The sequence below is a fragment of the Amblyomma americanum genome, chromosome 1, assembly GCF_052857255.1.
Source record: "Amblyomma americanum isolate KBUSLIRL-KWMA chromosome 1, ASM5285725v1, whole genome shotgun sequence".
NCBI classification, from domain to species: domain Eukaryota; kingdom Metazoa; phylum Arthropoda; class Arachnida; order Ixodida; family Ixodidae; genus Amblyomma; species Amblyomma americanum.
Genome location: NC_135497.1, coordinates 265273785 through 265292624, shown reverse-complemented (window position 1 = coordinate 265292624; position 18840 = coordinate 265273785). Strand labels below are relative to the sequence as shown.

Here is an 18840-nt window from a genome sequence, read left to right as displayed (position 1 = left end):
AATTCGCCAGCAAAAAAGACTGGCGAACCGGGATTGTAACCCGCGAGAAAAGTCCTGACAGATTTCAGGACTCTTTCCTGAGAAGCGTTTGTAGGCTTCCGGTGGCATCTCGCTGCTACCGCTCGCTCCATCCGGCGACGGCGATGGAGGCACGAAGCTCGAGGCCCGGTTATGAGCAGAGCATCGGCATTTTGCAGAACCGTCCCAGTGCACGGGACACTGTCGACGACTACACGAAACCAGGGGAACTAGGTTAAGACAGCTGGTGCTGCAAAAAGAAATGCGTTTCTCTATTCCTTGGCACTTATTCCGAAGCGGTGCGTTTGCGCACTGCGCGACCGGGTGCAGAGCTTCACTTTGGTAGTGCTGCAAAGAACTCCGCTCCAGCAGTTACGGAACTACCACTTTCTACACGTATTTGGCGCACATGAATCGCCTGATGAACCAAAAGAATATTAGTTTCTTTTACTACTGCCCGAATAGTCGCGCTTATTCACAATGCACTTCTGAGTGGCCAGAGAGCCGGCAGTTCTAGAAAAAGACCTGTAATCATAGTTACATTACTTTTGCACAAACGCGTAAAATTATTTCCTAGAAATGAGTCGCTTGAAATATTATGCAGTCGTAGCGAAACACGTAAAAGCTAATACCGACAAAGCAGGCTCCAAAATAAGGATATTGAAAGAAGCAGCGCGGAACGCATTCAATGGTTACTGGTCATTTAGGCTCCCAGGCACGTCACCACAAGCAGTATTATGGTGGCTATGCCTACGTGACACCGTTTTACAATTGCCATTGGAAAGTAGCCGATGAAGCTGAAGGCGGGGGCGCTTAGTGCGCACATCCTGCTTCGTAGCCCACACACATACAAGAGGATGAAAAGGTAGGCAGACCTGCTACGGTCTTTCATGGCCTTGTGCTACTTCGAATGAAGTTGCGGATTCGATCCTGACTTCGCCGGCCGCATTTCGATGGGAGAAATTCAGAATCATTCGTGTTCCGAGATTCCGAGGCGCGTCGTGGTGGTCCGAATTGTTGCGTAGCTCACCACGACGGCGTATTTGAAATGCAAAAGTGTGGATGTGGAAAGCGCGAATTCAATAGTTTATCGAGAAGAAAGGGAAGAGTGCGAGAAGTAGGCAAGCATGCGGTAATGCATATTGAGTCTGTACCTAAGGCCTCCTCATTTTAGGTAAACTGTAGAAGCGCTCTTATTGCCGCGTTGCGTGCTTGATGAGTGTGACCAGGAGCACGAACGTATTCTAGCGGCGTAGGGCCCCTCAGGCTAAGAGTACTCTGGCGTGTATCTCTTGGCACCTAAATGCCTGCTGCACGCAACCCTGTCGAAGCTTCAGCTGACAGAGTGGCAATGCACGCCACGGAGGAACGCGGCGCTACCAGTGTTCACGCATCCTCTACGGGATCACCAAGCGGTGTGCTGCCGCGGCTGTCCGTGCGGTTTAGCAAGCGCAGCGTCCTTGCTGTCACCGCGCGTGTGACGTGAGGGAAAACAGGTATCGGTGTACGCTCCGAAGTATTCCGAGCTGCCAACGTGTCTGCCAGAGCGCCTGAAGACGACTTTCTTTTCGGTGACAGGGGCATTGAACGCCAAAGCGTTCGGTGGGAGACAATTTTGTTTCTTTGATATTTTTTAGGGACGTGTTTGAACTCCTGCCTGCCGGAAAACGTTATGGAGGCCCGACACGAGGAGCAGTGGTACTTAACTTTGTCAACAAGAAAAGAAAACAAAAACTTAAGGGTGTACAACGCCTCAAAATTCAGTACATCGGTGTGCGCTGGCACCTGGTGTGCGGTGAGATGATTTCGTTAAGGCCTTGAGGTTAGTTTTGGTTCTTAATAAATTATTTGTACATTATACCCAAGCAAGCTCGTTATCAATGGTTGTCCGTTTATCATTCACATAATTAAATCGCACATTAGACTTTCCATTCACTATTCCACGCTCTTTGTTCGCGGTAATGAAGTGCGCTTCCATGTCCGCATTTTATTTTGAATTCGTGCTATATAAACGCAACCGTGCTATTAATGTTTTGCTGCTACCATGTATGGTGGTGAGTTTACAAGTTTGAACGTAATCTCGGACGATAGAGACTGACAACAGCAGAGAATGTGTCATCCTTTTTACGGTGGGTTAAGCACAACTGACGATGCACTGTGACCAATTTGAAGTAACTGGTCCCAACTAAAGGTAGGAAGAACTTGCTTCCGACCAAGGGGCAGTGAAGCTCACTGCATTTTTCGCATACGCGTCACTGCCGCAGGCTCAGGATAAAGCGAATGCAGCAGAGAGTGGAACGAACAAGAAGTCGGGCTGGGCGCTGAAGATAAACCATTCAGAAAAATCCAGCTGCCGCGATTGCCGTGTAAATAGCGAGCCGAATAGGAACTTCAACGCCTCGCGAGATTAAGCGACGTGGAACATCTTCACAAATGTGCTCGGCGCACAAGTGAACTCTTCAGAGGAATTCGAAAAGTGTCATCGTCAACGTCCCGGTCGGGTTTTTTACACTTTTTTTTTTGTTTCGCAGACGCAGCTGGGCTGGTATCGAGTGTCAAGAACTTAAAGACACCAAATAAACGCACGAGGTTTCAAAACGAGGAGAAAAAAATTGCGAACAAATTTTGGAGCCAGGCGGTTTCAGACAGCTTTAAAAGCATATGGTATAATTTGTCATTGCTTGTTCCCCTCTGAACATCTCTAGGGTCCTTGTGCCGCGTTTTTTTTTTTACTTTATGGGCCACATCTTGCGAAAGGTCTTGAGGCAGCGCGTTGGCGGCAGGAGCGGTGCCACGGCATTTGTTGGCGAAATGGCTGTCTGTTTTTTCGTGCGTTCTCAAGGGCCATAGCCGAGTTCCTTCTCGCCGTCTTGAATTGCGAAAGCTGCCAGTAGCAGCAAACAGTGCGCCGTTGTAGGCTGCACGCTCAGTGCTACTTATGGGTGATTTGGCCCTCGAACTTTTTCGACAGACGGCACTCCAGTCGTATCCAGCTAGGAGCTCAGTCACCGCTCTGCGCGATGTGAAATACCCCAAGTAAGCTCGTGGCGGCGTTTTATCGTTTGGAGAAGTTCGCTAGCATAGTTTTGCTTGTTCGACACGTGAAAAGCAGGAAATGGCTTGTCCATTAAGGGCGCTCAAGAGGCGCTGCTGACTTAATGTTTTTTTTTTTATCGCGTCAACGACTTTGGAGTATTCTAACAGATTATGCAAGAGAAATGCATCAGAGTGTATTGTCTTTGAAATTAAATAGTTTAATGCTTATCGAACATTATCTGGCGCTAAAAACAACAAAGGAGGCCCCAGCTGTACAATACACTCTCAAAAACTACCTGAATTGACTTTAAAAATAGTTAATGGGTCAACATTCACCACAAGATTCGTGTCATGTAAACCAATGATCTCTAGCGGTCTTCTCTTCAAGCCGGGATGTCGGCTCTGTGTTTGCACAATACTGCCCGAAGAAGGCTTGCGTAATTTCATGTTCTCCGTATCATTTAAAAAAATTTGCCGATGGTTAAGTGGCGCGCAGAAGTCGGCCACTCCGATGAAAGGGCGAGACTCACTAGTAAGTTCACTTCTATGCTTGCCGATGCCCTTCTCGTTCATTATGATGACTGCACTGTCGTATATTTGGCAATCGCGGCTACTAGGCTCTCGCGGACCGTCGACTCACGAGGTGAAGGCTTACGTCAGAGTTGTTTCGTATGTCTGGTCGCGGAACAAGATGGAGCTCGACACCCGTTTGGTTTTTAGAAAAAGCGCGCACCATTCTGAGTGCCTGTCGCATTGTGCTGAGAGCTCAGGAAATATGAGCCGGGTTCAATCAACGCCAACAGCATGGCATGGCTAGGCTGTGCATCCTCCGTTGAGTCGAACATAGAGAGCACATCACAGTTACTTGATTTAAATTGTAAAATATTGCACAAAGTTAGTTCCTGATATTTACTACAATTGTACTTAACTGTTGCGAAGTTATGCTAGCGTGTTTGTTGCATGACGAATATCATGGCTATGTCTGATAGTGCTGAAATTGGTTGACTCGAAACTAGTCTACTGTGCATTGGCCACGTTCATCACATTCCCAATGTGCCCTTGAATTACAGTTTTATTTTCGGCTTGTCACTGTATTGTGCAGCTAAAACAAAATTATTTGTTATCCCCGCCTCAGTGCACCAGCGTAAAGAAAAAAAAAATCCTGCTACGGCTCAGTGGTTATGCCATTCGACTGTTGTGCCGGAGGACGCGAGTTCAATCCCGGCCGCAGCGGTTGCGTTTCGATGGTGGCAAAACGCGAGGCGCCCGGTTACTGTGTGGTGTAAGTGCACGTTATGGTACACCAAGGGCCGTGTTCTATAACTGTACTTTGTCCATTTGTCCAATTGCTCGTCTTTCATTGGCCACTGAGATATACCCGTGACTTTCAAGCGTCTGTGGGAAGAGATCCGACCACTGGGTGGATGGCGACCACACCTGACCATTGGCTGCGATATACAGCCAATGGCAACCACCGGCGTGGTGCATAGCAGCGCACTGTCAACAGTGGGTGACCTGACCTCACCAGTGACTGCCACTGCGGCTGCGCTATATAGTCAATAGTGGGGCCCGGGCGCTAACTACCAGATGGTCGGGTCGCTTATCACAGACACCAGAAATCCGAGAGTATACCTCAGTGACCAATGACAGGGGACCAAATAGACGAATAGATAATGGCAGATTATGGAATACCGCCCCGGGTGCTGAAAATTATTCCGATCTCCTACACTACGGCGTCCCTGACAGCCCATGTTCCTTTGGGACGTTAAACCCCAAAGGCCTTATGAAATTGTTCGTTGTGACTTGTTATTCTCACAGCTACTATTTCTTTTTGTATTAGTGCAAGACGACTGCGCGGCCGAACTTTATATAATGCTATTTTTGTTACGTACATTCTGTGAATGTGTCAGGGTCCTTGTCAGGTGCTCTGTCGCCTTTAGCCTCGCTCGCCTTAAAGACAGTGTCCAAGGAAGCAATAAAGAAAAAAAGTTGGCCGACTTATCAGAGCTGCTGACTATCATGGTATACCGGGCAAATCGTTCTTTCTTGAGGCTCTTCCGGGCTAAATGCAGATGCATGCAAATTAGCGCTTTCGTATTCTGACGTAAACAGGGAGCCAACCAAAGTCGCCTCTCCCAAGTGAGCGGCTCTCAAAACGAGAAAACTCGCAGCAGCAGCAGCAGGGCCGTACACCTACTGCATATTTTATTAGCCAAAAGTACGCGCACTCCGGAAATGCTCCAGCTTGAGTTTGCCCGAGAGAGGCAAACACTCCAAGTGATGCTAAGATGTGCTTCCCTGAGGGAGTTACACGAGGTCCTTCCGTTACATATTCATCTTTAATGCGCACAGATCTACTCTGTGGGTCATAAAAGCCGCGGCTTCTCGCAGTGGCTGGTTTCGGTGAACACGAGGGGACGCAAAATATGCGCACATATGCATACTCCAGAGCGAACCTCATTAGAACGGATTCCGTACTCCAACGCACTCTCCATACCCGCTTAATGCACACTGATTCCGTGCTTGAGAGCGGACTATGACTTTTAATACCAAAGTTTCAAATCTAAAACGCGCCATGAATTTCATATGGCGCGCTGAGCTATATCGAAGTGCAAGACTACAGACGACTGAAGAAAGGCGGCGGAAGTAGACAAAAAACAAGAAAAATTCGTTACATTTCGTCTTTTTTTTTTGTAGAAATCGACTTTTGCGAGCTACCTACCATCTTCTTCTTACAAGTCGCCTGGCAGATGACTACAAGTTTACCTCTTTCTTTTACCAACCAAAAATACGGAAGGTCAGAAGAAGCATTAGCGTGCTCTCATCTCACTTAAAGCAGAGGCCGCTGAGCCTGCTGTTGTGTGTACTCTCAACGGTCGAAGCGGGCATCTGAAGAAATGGAAGGCGCAATTTATGCCATCTGAAACACAGCTACTCGCTTCGTGCAGCTCGCAAGAAAATGCACGAAAAAACGGCAGATGCAGCGGCCTTGTGCCTTCCTTTCTGGAGTTTTCCCTGTATTCTCAGCGCCGCTAGATTTTTTAGGTTTAACGGGCGACAGTGTGAAACAGTCTGCAATAAGAGCATTTTTCGGCCCTGTCTCTGACCCCACCTTGAGCAGAACATACCTTGTGTCATGACTGTCTTTGGCCACAAATGCCCTTGCGCCGTAAACAGCTATAATCATCATCATTATCTGGTCAGCGGCAACACCGTGCAAGGCGCCCTCCTACGCTGAAAAAAGTGGGTGCATGTGTGAGCCCGCAGTAGTAACTTGCATGTCAAGCACAGCCAGCGACTACAGCCCCACCAGTGGCAGCCAGATTTGGCAACTTCCACAGTGAGACTCTGTCATCACCAACATCATCAGCCTTACCACGCCCACTGCAGGCCAAAGGCCTCTCCGATGTCTCTGCAATTAACTCGGTCCTTTGCCAGCTGCTGCCACCATATCCCCGCATAATTCTTAATTTCATCCGTCCACTCGACTTTCTACCGCACCCTACTACGCTTGCTTTCTCTTGGAATTCACTCCGTTACCCTTACGGACCAGTGGTTATCTTTTCTTCGCATTACATGCCCTGCCCAAGCCCATTTCTTCCTCTTGACTTCGACTGGGATATCATTAACCTGCATTTGTTCCCTCACCCACTCTGCCCGCTTTCAGTCTCTTAACGTTACACCTATCATTTTTCTTTCTATGAATCGCTGCGTTGTCCTTGACTTAAGCTGAATTCTTTTCGTTAGCCTCCACATTTTTTCCTTGAGGGATATTGGCAAATTGCTATTCATGATCTCAGAGAACCTGCCATATGCGCTCCACCCCACTCTTATTCTTCTAGTTATTTCCCTCTCATGTTCCCGATCAGTGGCGACTACCTGTCCTAAGTAGACGTATTCCCTTACCCCTTCCAGCACCCCGTTACAAATTGTGAAGTGCTCCTTCCTTGCAAGACTGTTGAACATTACTTTGGTTTACTGCATATTAATTTTTGGACCCACCGTTCTGCTCTGCCTAACTCATTGATCATGCTTTGCAGTTCATCTCATCCGTGACTAAGCAAGGTAATGTCATCAGCAAATCGCAGATTACTTACGTATTCTCCATTAACTCTTATCATCAGCTGTTCGTAATTAAGATATCTCAGTACGTCCTGTAAACAGGCGATGAATGGCATTGGCGAGATCGTGTCTCCGGGCCTGCCACCCTTCCTTACTGGAAATTTATTGCTTACTTTATGGAGGGCTATGTTAGCTGTGCATTCGTTATCGATGCCTTCCAGTATTTTCACATAAGACTCTTCTACACCCTTATTCCGCACTGCTTTATGAATGCAGATGTTTTGCACTATTAAAGGCTTTCTCGTAATGAATTAAGGCTATATAGAGGAGTTGGTTATATTAACGTTCTGATTACATAGGCTACTGTATAGATTTGCGCAGAACTCATCAGTTACTTTAACAATCTTCTTCATATTGCTAATGACATGGCCTTCTTTGTCTCTGAACGCATACATCTGGTTTTTACCTATGCCTAGTTTCCTCTTGGCCACTTTTACGCTACCTCCGTGCTTTAGAGCATGCTCGATTCTTTCCATATTATACTTCCTTATGTCGTCTGCCGTGCGCTTATTTATTAACTTTGATAGTTCTTCCAGTTATATTCTGTCTGTAGGGTTAGACGCTTTCATGCTTTGGTGGTTCTTAAACAGATCTTTCGTCTCCTGAGATAGCTTTCCTGTATCCTGTTGAACCATCCTACCAGCCTGCTTCTACTGCGCACTTCGTAACTCTGTAATGCAGCAGACTGACAGCTACTTCTTTCAAACACTTAGATATCTTTGGCTCGATTCCTTGCGGTCTTGTATTTGAATAATTATTTTCGAAATAATATTCATTTTTGGCATTTCGTTTGACATCAGAGTTTTTTTATACATTATGTGAACCATGTAATACATGTATGTGGATGCTCCTTCATGGTTCTGTGGTGCATGAAATCCAAAGATAGGCGAAAGTTGCAACTTATTAGGTTACCGCTTGTGCAGTCTGTCATAGGTAAATGCGCACTCCGGGCTTTCCGGGAGTAAATACGCTTGCACCCATTCCAATGGCTCAGTTGTGCAGCATACATTTAGTATGCGCGAGCTACTGACTTCGGTTTTAGACGTCACCGCTCATCACCGGTTTTTCTGAACAGTACAGGCGTTACCTGCCTTGGTGTTCATGGTTATCAGGCGATAAACGCCTACAAAACAACCGTTGCGCCGTTAGACTCACATTTTTTTTCTTTAGACAGCGCGAGCGCACACACACACGCACACGCACACGCGCACGCACGCGCACGATCGCACGGAGAGAGATTACTGGGGCTTTTCGTACGAACGCTGCCACACATTGACTACACGAGCCCCCTGGCTAACATGTTGTTGTTGTCATATTGAAAAAAAAACGGAATCGAGTAGCTATTGAAACAATATTTGGCGGAGCCTTGAACCATGTTTTAATTTCATTTTTTTACGAAATCAGAGTATATCCGGGCGTCCTGTCGCGCAACCACGCCCGCATTAAAAAAAAAAAAGAAACGTGTTGAAATAGCTTTGCTAAATACAAAGCCGGATTACTGATTGCAAATTTACCAATACTGGTTCTTCCAGCTTTTTGTGACTTTGCTGACTATTACCAAGAGCCCTCACAACCGTTTAAAAATACCTGCCTAAGTACCCCTTATTATTCTAAGCAGCCCACAAATAGGGGGGGGGGGGGGGGGGGGGGAGGTGTTGTGGCGTTCCTAGCCCAAGAATCGCTGTGCAGAAATCGCATGTTAAATCCCCCTTGTGTGTGCGCGTGCGTGTGTGCGGCGCCATGAAAGAACAGCACACTACAAAACAGCATGCGTAAAAACAGCGCACAAAAAAATCAGCGCAGCGACAAAACAGCACAGAAAAAATTGGCACAGCGACAAAGCAGCGCAGGAGAAAAACGGCATGGCGACATAACATCATAGGAAAAAAGCAGCAAGCATCAAAACAGCACGCTGGACAAAGCGACACAACGACAAAAGAGCACAGCGAAAAAACAGCAGGACGAAAGAAGAGCGCAGGAAAAAACAGCACGATGAAAAAACGGCACATCGGAAATCGGAATGCTGTGCAGCGCTACAGGAGGGGTGTACAATCATAGCCATAAATAAACGGTAAATCAACACACACGGCAACGACCTTTAAAGTTAGCGAGTGCTCGTTTCACAAAATAAGTAAGGAACAGGGTAGGGTAATACTCGTGATCTTAAATATGCACTTTTCTGGCGGGAAATGGAATGAATAACGCTAAAGAAGTTCTTCTGGAAGCATCGATTTGGTGGGTTGAGAGTCATGATGCTGAATTCAGACAAATACGCCCGATCTATGGCTCTGGATGTACAAAAAGTCATTGTTCTTCAAAACTGTCACTGTCGGCAATTGAAAGCTCTGCTCAGCAATATTATTTGGAGCGAGCTACAGGGCCTTCATACACTCAATATATCCAGTAAATGACGCTTACTTTTCGCGATGGCAGAATTGCCCGAGCCGAGATTTTCATGTTGTTTGGTGTTTGACCATGACGCTGTAGAATGGTTGTCTGAGGCTGACTGGCAGTTATTGAACTTTGCGAAACGGGCTACCCAAATGACCTGAAAATTCATGAACCAGCCTGCATTTGTTGAATGCTATTTTATATTGAAGCTGTTTTTTTTTCACTTCAAAAAAAATTATCCCAAAACATAAATTTTCGCGACATTTCATCAAAGCTACGTTTTTCGCTTACAAGCCAATTTCCTTCAAATAACAATATTCGACAGATTTGACCCTTTTTCTCAGCAACCACAAGAAACACCTAACCTAACCTGACCTAACAAACGCAGGTCGTAGTAAACTGAAGCAGAGTTGTAGAATCAATGCAAGGAATTTCAAGCAAGAAAGGACTATGCATAACCACTAGTTCTGCCATAAGCACCGTTTAAGCGACGCTGTTCCTGAATCAATGAGCCAGACCTGTTTCTTAATGAACCCGCGAAACGAGCACTCGCTAACTTTAAATGTAGCTGCCGCAGTTGTTGTGATTTACCGTTCGCGGCTATGGCTGTTTAGTTCACCCCTCCAGCAGTGCTGCACCGCACTCCGCTGTGCTGTTTTATCGTCGTGCTGTTTTTCCCTGCGCTCTTCTGTCGTCGTCCTGTTTTGCCGCTGAGCTATTTTGTCGCTGTGCCGTTTTGACTGGCGTGCTGTTTGGACGCGTATTCTTTTGTCGCCATGCTGTTTTTGTGTGCTGTTTTAACGCAGGCTGTTTTGTCGTGTGCTGTTCTTTCGTGTCCCCCACCCGTGCGCGCGCGCGCGTGTGTGTGTGTGTGTGTGTGTGTGTGTGTGTGTGTGTGTGTGTGTGTGTGTGTGTGTGTGTGTGTGTGTGTGTGTGTGTGTGTGTGTGTGTGTGTGTGTGTGTGTGTGTGTGTGTGTGTGTGTGTGTGTGTGTGTGTGTGTGTGTGTGTGTGTGTGCGCGCGTGTGTGTGTGTGTGTGTGTGTGCGTGTGCGTGTGCGTGTGTGTGTGTGTGTGCGTGCGTGTGCGTGTGTGTGCGTGTGCATGTGCGTGCGTGTGCGTGCTGACGCTTTTTGACAAATGACTTTTAAGACATGTGAAAGTAATTGTCGAATTTGTAGGCATCGTTCGAGTGTTCAGCTACACAGCAAGTTGGCTTCTCCGCAGTCACAAAAGGGGTTTGTGGTGCACCCTTTACAGGCAAATTAGCTAAGCCATCGGGCGAGCAAGAGTCGTCGAGGCTGGTTCCAGCTGTCACCAGCCGCGATGAGTCAGTGATGATGGAGTCTGAGTTCTGTGCACGAAGCTGAAGGCTGGAGCCCGGTCATAGCAGCTATGTTTTGATTGACGGGAAACGCAGAAAAAAAACACCTGCCTTTAGAGATTTGGATTCGGGGAGAAAACCCTAGGCGGCCGCAATTAATACGGAGCTTTGCATTACAACGCACCGCAGAGCTCGTAGTGTTGCCTGCACGCGTAAGAAGTACTGATTATTAAGCGTGGCCTCATTTGGCGTTTATTTTTTTCAAACAAAAAAAGCACCGCGCCTAGAAAGCCCGCGTCGCCGAACTCGCACACTTATGGAGCGACAGGCGAGCGTTTGAGCTGCCGTGACGGCCGTATACCTCCACTATTGGTGGAGGATGACAGAAAACTCAGCCTTGACATCTTTTATGCAATTTTAGCACAGCACCATCCGCAATCCGCTCATTAGTGATTAAGAAACCTGTATTTTCAGTGAGGCTATCATTGAGCTTCGTTTGTGCCTTAGCCCTCGACTGCGTGGAACAGCATGATGACCGAGGCGCGGGAGCACTCGTCGAAGAAACGCGGAAGAGCACAGAGTCACCTTGAGAGCTCACACGGCTTTCATTGTCTCACGCGTCCCGGCTACAGAGTGGACGTGGTGTCGGCGTTTTCTTCTGTCTCGGCAGATACCGCGTTTTTTTACGAAATTAAGCGCGTCGGTGATTAAACTTCGCAGCGCCGCTGCCGACACCGACGAATCGCCCAAAAAAAAATGCTTCATGCGGACCCAGTTTTACGACTTTAGATTTAGGGCACTGCAAACGCTTCATTTTTGGAAAGAAACTAGGAAGCTTAGTGGTTTTATAGAAATTGCGGGAAAGACCGCACCTCCACCAAATGTTGCGAGGTGGCAAGCGAAGGGATGGGACGACATGATGACAGATTAAAATATGATTTAATGGCTCAGGGCCTGGCGCGAGCGCTCCGTCCCTCGCCACTGCCCTCTTCTTCGTCTTCATAACAATATATATGTATGATGTGTGTATATAGTATTCAGCAGAGATTCCAATGGGCCAGTTTAGTAAGGTAAGTACAGCGTTATGACCATACATGGCAGTAATTTATTTACAGTAATTAAATTACTTTTCTCGGTAATTTGTACCGTAACTCATTACTTTTCTGGGCTTCTAAATTAGTAATGTAATGAATTACTTTTGAAACCGTAATTTAACGAGAAAGTAATTAATTACTAGCAAATTACTTGTGCTGAATAATGAGTCCATGCTCCCCCTTGTATCTGCCATTCTTTGGCCTAGCGTTTGAGGGGTTGAGTGTCTAAAAAGCAAGCAAAAAATTCAGCCACCAAGGCCAGCACTCCAACGAAGCAGCGCAGGGCCATATAGAGAGCTCATCATGGAACTCCATATTGCACCAATATGCGCAGGCACACTGCGAGTGCTTGCGAGAGTTCTTCCCTCAAGACTGCTTCATGTTTATTTTTATGTCACCACACTGACTACAAGTCTCAACTGACATCTAACAAAGTTAGGTGGGAGTTTTCGGGAAAACTTGTTCGGCCCGATTTGATAGCCTATTTTTAACTCAAGTGCAACATGGGCGACATGCAATCGGTTTGCACCAGCGCGCCTCTAGAAAACAGCAAAATTGGCAGATTTTCTGCGCCCCTTTCTAAGAGGTAGAGCGTGAACAAAAATGGGATGCAAATTCTTAAGAGGGTTGGATTATGCACGCGATCCCATCTCCGTCAGCAAAGCGTCTGTTCAATGGGCTAACGCTACCTTTCTTCTTCTTCACCTTCATCATCTTCATCATCGTCATCAACCTGACTACGCCGACGGCAGGACAAACGCCTCTCCCATGTCTCTCTAATTAACACTGTCCTGCGCCATCCGTGGCCACCCTACCCCCGAAAACTTCTTAATCCCATCCGCCGAGCTACCTTTTTTCTAAGAGGAGCAAAATCTCCGCCGCCCACTTTGAAGCTCAGTGGCAGTACAAACAAAAAAATGTGAAAGATTTGTAGGATCCATGACTAATGCGCAACATTTATGCGTCGGAACTAAAAAGTAATGTAAGTGTAATTTTCATTACTTGTGGTAAGTAATTGTAATGTAATATCAGGACATTTTGTGGGCAGTAATTTTTAGTGTAATTAAATTATTTTAGCTAGATTTTTAGAAAACTAATCAGTAACGTACTTTAATTATCTTCCAAAAGTAATTTTGCCATGTATGGTTGTGACAAACGCGACAGTTAGTTTTTAAAGTTTCTTTTGCCTACAGTTTCGGGAATTCGATTCCCTTCGTCAGGGCAGGTTTAAATTGAATCAGTTTTGTCAATATAAGGACACAGAACGAGCGAGGGGTCATAATATTCGCGGGCGGATCCGCCTACCACGAGCCCCGCGCTTTGTTTGGAAACACGGTGTTGGTATAATACGCGTAATGTTGCAATGTGTCAGTGCGGATGGAGCGCCATAACGCTGGCGCACGATTGTATTGCTTCTCATTCACAAAGTCGTGCGGCGAAAATTGACAGGGCCCCATCCATAACGACCTGTTTTACAAGTGCTGGGAACACGTGCGAAGAAAACTGGCTGCCACGCATTAATGTCAGCCCTGCGTTCCCTCCCCATGACCCGGAGGGGGTCACGCGTGAAAGGAAAACGCGCGCTGCGTCTGCGCGACACTTTCGCTGACAGGGCGCCCCGCGGCGGACGGAGATCTATAGGGCTGGGCGGCCGACCCCACAACGGGGCTGCCGAGAAGGCCGGCAATCTCGCTGATGTGCTCTCCACAACCGCGAGAAACCATGGCGCTCACGTAAGCACCGGGCCGCGGAGGGGGGGCCTCGGCTCATTTCCATGGAAACGCCGCGGGAGCCGCAAGAGAAAGACGCTCTGATTCTTGAAATACACTGAAGACGCGCGGCCAGAGCGTCGACCATCGATTTAGGTTGCCCTTCTTTACCGCGCAGGCGTTTCGGTGCTAGCGTTTCTCCGCCGCCTCGGTTAATAGTTTCGTGCTTTCCGCGGCAGTTGTTGCTTCTGCCTCGACGCCGATTGGCACCGCGAACGGGGCGTCGGCTGGGTTTTCGCGTGGCTCGAGAAAAAGCGGGCTCTACAAGCTCCGCGAAAGTTGCGCACTTTCGCGCTTGCTTATCAGAGGCACTCCGCATTTTCAGTGAACTCGCCGGTTCTCTTTATTTCTGGCCCCATCGACGGCCACGCCGCCCGTCAAGCGGCGCCCGTAATTTATTGCGAGATAAATTACGGGCCTCCAGCGGGCGCGGAAGCAGAGGCGCGCAGCGCCAAAAGCGTTCGGCGAGCGAAGCGAACGCTGGGCCCGCTGGCAATTGCCGAGAATAAATGGCTGTCGCCGAGCCCGCCGCCGTCTTCTGGGCTTTGTTTCCCGCGACGTTTTGCTGCTGGACGGAGCCTGCCGAAGGCCCGCCTCGTGCGCTGCGCCCGTTGTGTTTCGGCCGGGCGCGCACTGGGTGCGAGAAAGACAGGGCGCTCTTCATTTATCTGGCTGTGCCGAGGCAGCCTCGAGCACGACTGAGAGTCCCAAACGGCAGCAGTGTCTGGTGCGTGCGAGCACTGTCGGATTTTTCGCGTGCAGACACGACCTCATAGCGGCGACCGCTATGAGGCGAAGAGAGGTGGCACATCGCATCTCGCCGCAAACAGCAAGAAGCTAGTTGGGACGCTCTTTCTTGTTCGTGCACGTAATGCGGCGAGCGTTCTTTGGGCATTGCATTATGCCCCTCCTGGTTCCGTTTTTCAAAACTGCTCGCAAACGTGGCGCCCGACGGTTTAGAGCGAACGTTAGCAACAAGAACGTCTGCGAAAAAAAAAAAGATGACACAGCATACTGACCCAATGCGCAAAGATAGAGGGAAACAATAGGTTTTGTTACTTGTAAACAATGACAACTGAACGGCTTTCACTGCTTTCACTGAGTGTAGTGTCTTGTTAGAAATGGCGGTCTTCGAGGAAGAAAGCCTCAGCCATATTACAAAATTGCAGGTGACGAAATGTGCGTTATTTTATTTGCAGTCGTGATCGCTGTGAGGTAGGAAGGAGGTCCTGCACTGCTCATTGTCGGGGTAGTCCCCTGATTGCATCGGATTGAACCGCATGTCCAGCAGACCGTGTTCGGCGATGCGGTACGAGAAGTTGCCGCATCGTTTTTTTTTTTTTTTGACGAGTGTCGATGATCCCAAATATGTCTACATTCGCATTAACGAAAATTGTCTTGCTGTCATGTCAGCTCTATTGTCACTTGTACGCAGCCACTGCTAATCACTGAACAAAATCACCGAATGCGTGAGTCTGACTACCCGCCGCGGTGGCTCAGTGGTTAGGGCGCTAGACTACTGATCCGGAGTTCCCGGGTTCGAACCAGACCGCGGCGGCTGCGTTTTTATGGAGGAAAAACGCTAAGACGCCCGTGTGCTGTGCGATGTCAGTGCACGTTAAAGACCCCCAAGTGGTCGAAATTATTCCAGAGCCCTCCACTACGACACCCCTTTCTTCCTTTCTTCTTTCACTCCCTCCTTTATCCCTGCCCTTACGGCACGATCAGGTGTCCAACGATATATGAGACAGATACTGCGCCATTTCTTTTCCCCCAAAACCAATTATTATTATTATTATTGAGTGTGACTAAGGACAGGCAGAGTGCTAGCACTGAAGGGAGGTTCTCGGTAACCGCCCTCTTCATTTTAAAACCACAAGAGAGGGAATGACCTACATATATTGTATATAGGACGAAAACGAAAACGCTCCGCGACCTATCGACCCAAGATGTTAGCCGGTAATTCGTTGTCTTGACAATTAGCTATTGTGTCAGAGGCGCTGTTCGTTCAGGAGCGCTCATTCGTTCAGAAGCGCTCACTGCACTCAACTCGCGTAAACATATTGTGTCCGGATGACTTTCTTTAGCCGCTTTTAGGTTCTCTGGTGAATGAAGTTCCGAGTCTCATAAAAGTGCGCATCCTGAGAAAACTAGGGGGGGGGGGGGCAGTGGCCAAAAAATTCAGAACTTTTGAAACGTGAATGACCGATAGGCAGCAACCGCTACAGCATCGACCCCAGGCTGTAACTCGATGCTTTTCACCGTGCAAAGCAGGGGAGCCTTTTGCCTCGGCTTGAAAGTTTCGCCGGAGTTCATCCAATGAACTTCAAAGCAAGTCGTCCGGTAAGCGAGCAGACGACGGAAGAGTAGTCTGAATACGAAGGGAGGCGAGCTCGAGCCAAATAGCGGCAGGGAACGAGCGAGGGGGCGCCAATGAAAGACAAAGAGGACCGCATGGGAGGGAGTGGCGGCGGTTTCGAAAGCGAAAATAGAGACGAGGGACAGATCAAATTTGCAGTCGGGATGATTATGCGCTGCGAAGTGCGCTCAGCCGAAATGAGTGCTTGGCAAAGCAGCGCGGCGCGGCTCCGTCACTCCTTGCGTTCCTCTCTCGCGCACGCTAATCCATGCAGTTCCAATTAAGAGGAAAAACGCGAAATTCCTTTTTTCTGTTTTCTTTTGCTCGCATAAGCTCAAACTTTCAGCGTGCGCGTTGGGTCGATACTTGCCAAACAGCTGCTTTGTGCAGTCGGTGGATTGCGGCCTCACCAATGGGGCGTCCGCTGCGTCCTCGGTCGCCGTCTGACGTCAGCGCCCGCCGAAAAAGCCGGGAAACGCGCGGCAGCGGGGCCCCGCGGCGCAATTCCCGAGCGCTTATTTCTTCCTTCGCGCGGGAATATGAGGGGGCATCGTGAGGGAGACGGCGCGTGCACGGCTTGCAGGCGCCGTACTTGCGCGTGCTCGCAAAACAGCTTTGCGGCATCGCGTGGCATTTATTTTTGTCCCCGCGCTCTGTTTGCCGAGCAATTTGCTGCCAGTGGCTAGTGACGTCATTCGTGGCACGCGGCCTGTCGAGTGCAGTAATCTGTTTTGAGAAGAGTACGAAGCTCTCTGATTTGCCTTAATCGCGCCGAAGTGCTTTGCTCATCGCTAAAAGTTTCATTATCGTCAAGTTATTTGTCGCGCGATTGACATGCGAGAAACAACCTGCCATGTGCGTGACAGACTATCTGACATGGGACTAACCGATCGCCAAGGCAGTTATTGAGTGACGCTGTATTTATAAAATCACAGCTAACAGTAGCTGACTTAGGGCCCAAACTCAACATATATCCCAGCCAGCGGCTAAGGATCCAGACGACTCAGCAGCACTTTTTGTAGTATTTTTGTTGTGAATAAACGTTCTGATTCTGATTATGAGCTTGTGGCGAATAATCTACAGAGATCAATTCTCTAACTATCGGTAGCATCAGAAGGAAAAACGCACCTGATGTAGCTTTCTATCAACACCACTCTCCAGAAATATTTTCTGCTTTCTAAATAGACAAATGAGGCCACGGTTCGAGATACCCACGCCGGCAAAGTTGATGTTTTCGGGGAGGTTGAAAGCTTGAATTTATTATCATTTCCTTATCTAAAATACATCTCAACGTTCGCCGTGCAACTCCGCGTAGGAAGTACTAAAAGCCTTTACTGTAAACAATCTGATTTTTGCTGTTTTTGATTGCGCACATTTTTCAGTTATTGGGGCTCAGTGGTTTCCTTGTTACACCCTTGCTCCCTCGAACCACTCTGCGTGCCCAGACAAAGCGACTGGCGTTGGTGTGGCCGGCTTTGTGCCGGCGCTGGCCTTGTTGCATCAAGAGCACCCAGGTTTTACGACTGGCGCCGGTGCCGACGAGAGGCGTGCCTTTTGTAGCAGTGTCGGAATGTTGCAGATAAATACACAGAAAGGACGCTTGTTTGGGGACGCGAATTTGGAGCAAAATGTCACAACAACGAAGGCGTGCTCTCCTGGGCCTACTCTAGCTTACAACAAGGAGGGTGGGGTAGCCTCGCAAGAACAAAAAAAAAGAAAAGACAGACGACAAGCTTGTTCCGTAGCTCGTGCTGCCACTCTTTTGTGACGGCCGATATGCGTCCTCAGCAAGTTCTTTACGCAGTATTTGCTCGGCTTTTGGCAAAAACATCTCCGTGAGTCATTGGCCGATATGCGTCCTCAGCAAGTTCTTTACGCAGTATTTGCTCGGCTTTTGGCAAAAACATCTCCAGTGAGTCATTGTTTTTAAATGAAAGTATGAAGCCTCGACGAATGCGACGCGATAATTTGGGCACGTGGTCTTCGGGAGATTCTTCGGCACGGTACGGGGCATATTACTCGAGAAATGCAAAATGCATGCGAGCAGCATACTGACCCTGGCCCCTTGGACTTAGAACCATCCTGGAAAAAAAAAAGAAAGTTTGAAACAAGCCACCGCTTTGTGTTAACACAGCTAAGACCATGTGCTGGCATATAGTGCCTAATCGACTAATGACTCGGCGCGAGTGTTGAAGTTGACAGCTTTTGTACGGCGTCGGCTTGTCTTCGTTCTTATTAGTTTCAACAAATATCTGTTGAGCTTCGAAGAGAAACGTTATAGGAGGAACTAATGAGGGGGGGGGGGGGGGGGCGTGGTGCTCCTCTGTACGTATGTTTTTAGCGCTACGGGGCTCCCACAGTTTTGAGCCTAACATCAAAGGACCACCAGGATTATTCAACAGCTGGGTTTTCCACTGTTTTCAATAAAAGCGGTGAACAGCACATTTCAATGCGCCGTTTATAATTTGTTCTCGTATGATATTAGGCTTTCGTCATTTTACTCAAGGCCGGCATACGTAAGAAAACACTAACCTTCTTATTCATTGTATGCTTTCCTATTTCTCCAAAGCTTTCAGCAAAGTGAAGTACTTTTTACGTGAGCATTAAACACCCAAATAAATGACTCTGTGTTATTTAACAGCATTCATTCATTTATCTCTTTCCTTTCATTTGAGCTCCTCGCGGCCTGCACCCTGTTAGAATAGAGCAGTCCAGGTGACGCATGTGCCG

At 48.0% G+C, this 18840-nt stretch overlaps 1 protein-coding gene and 1 pseudogene across 1 annotated transcript in view; one reads left to right on the top strand and one right to left on the bottom strand.

Annotated features, from left to right (window-relative positions):
• LOC144115030 (uncharacterized) overlaps positions 1 to 18840 on the top strand; it is a 156091-nt gene that overhangs the window by 51714 nt on the left and 85537 nt on the right. The window lies entirely within an intron of this gene.
• The window catches only part of LOC144117322 (uncharacterized), a 110987-nt pseudogene that overhangs the window by 19700 nt on the left and 72447 nt on the right, over positions 1 to 18840 (bottom strand).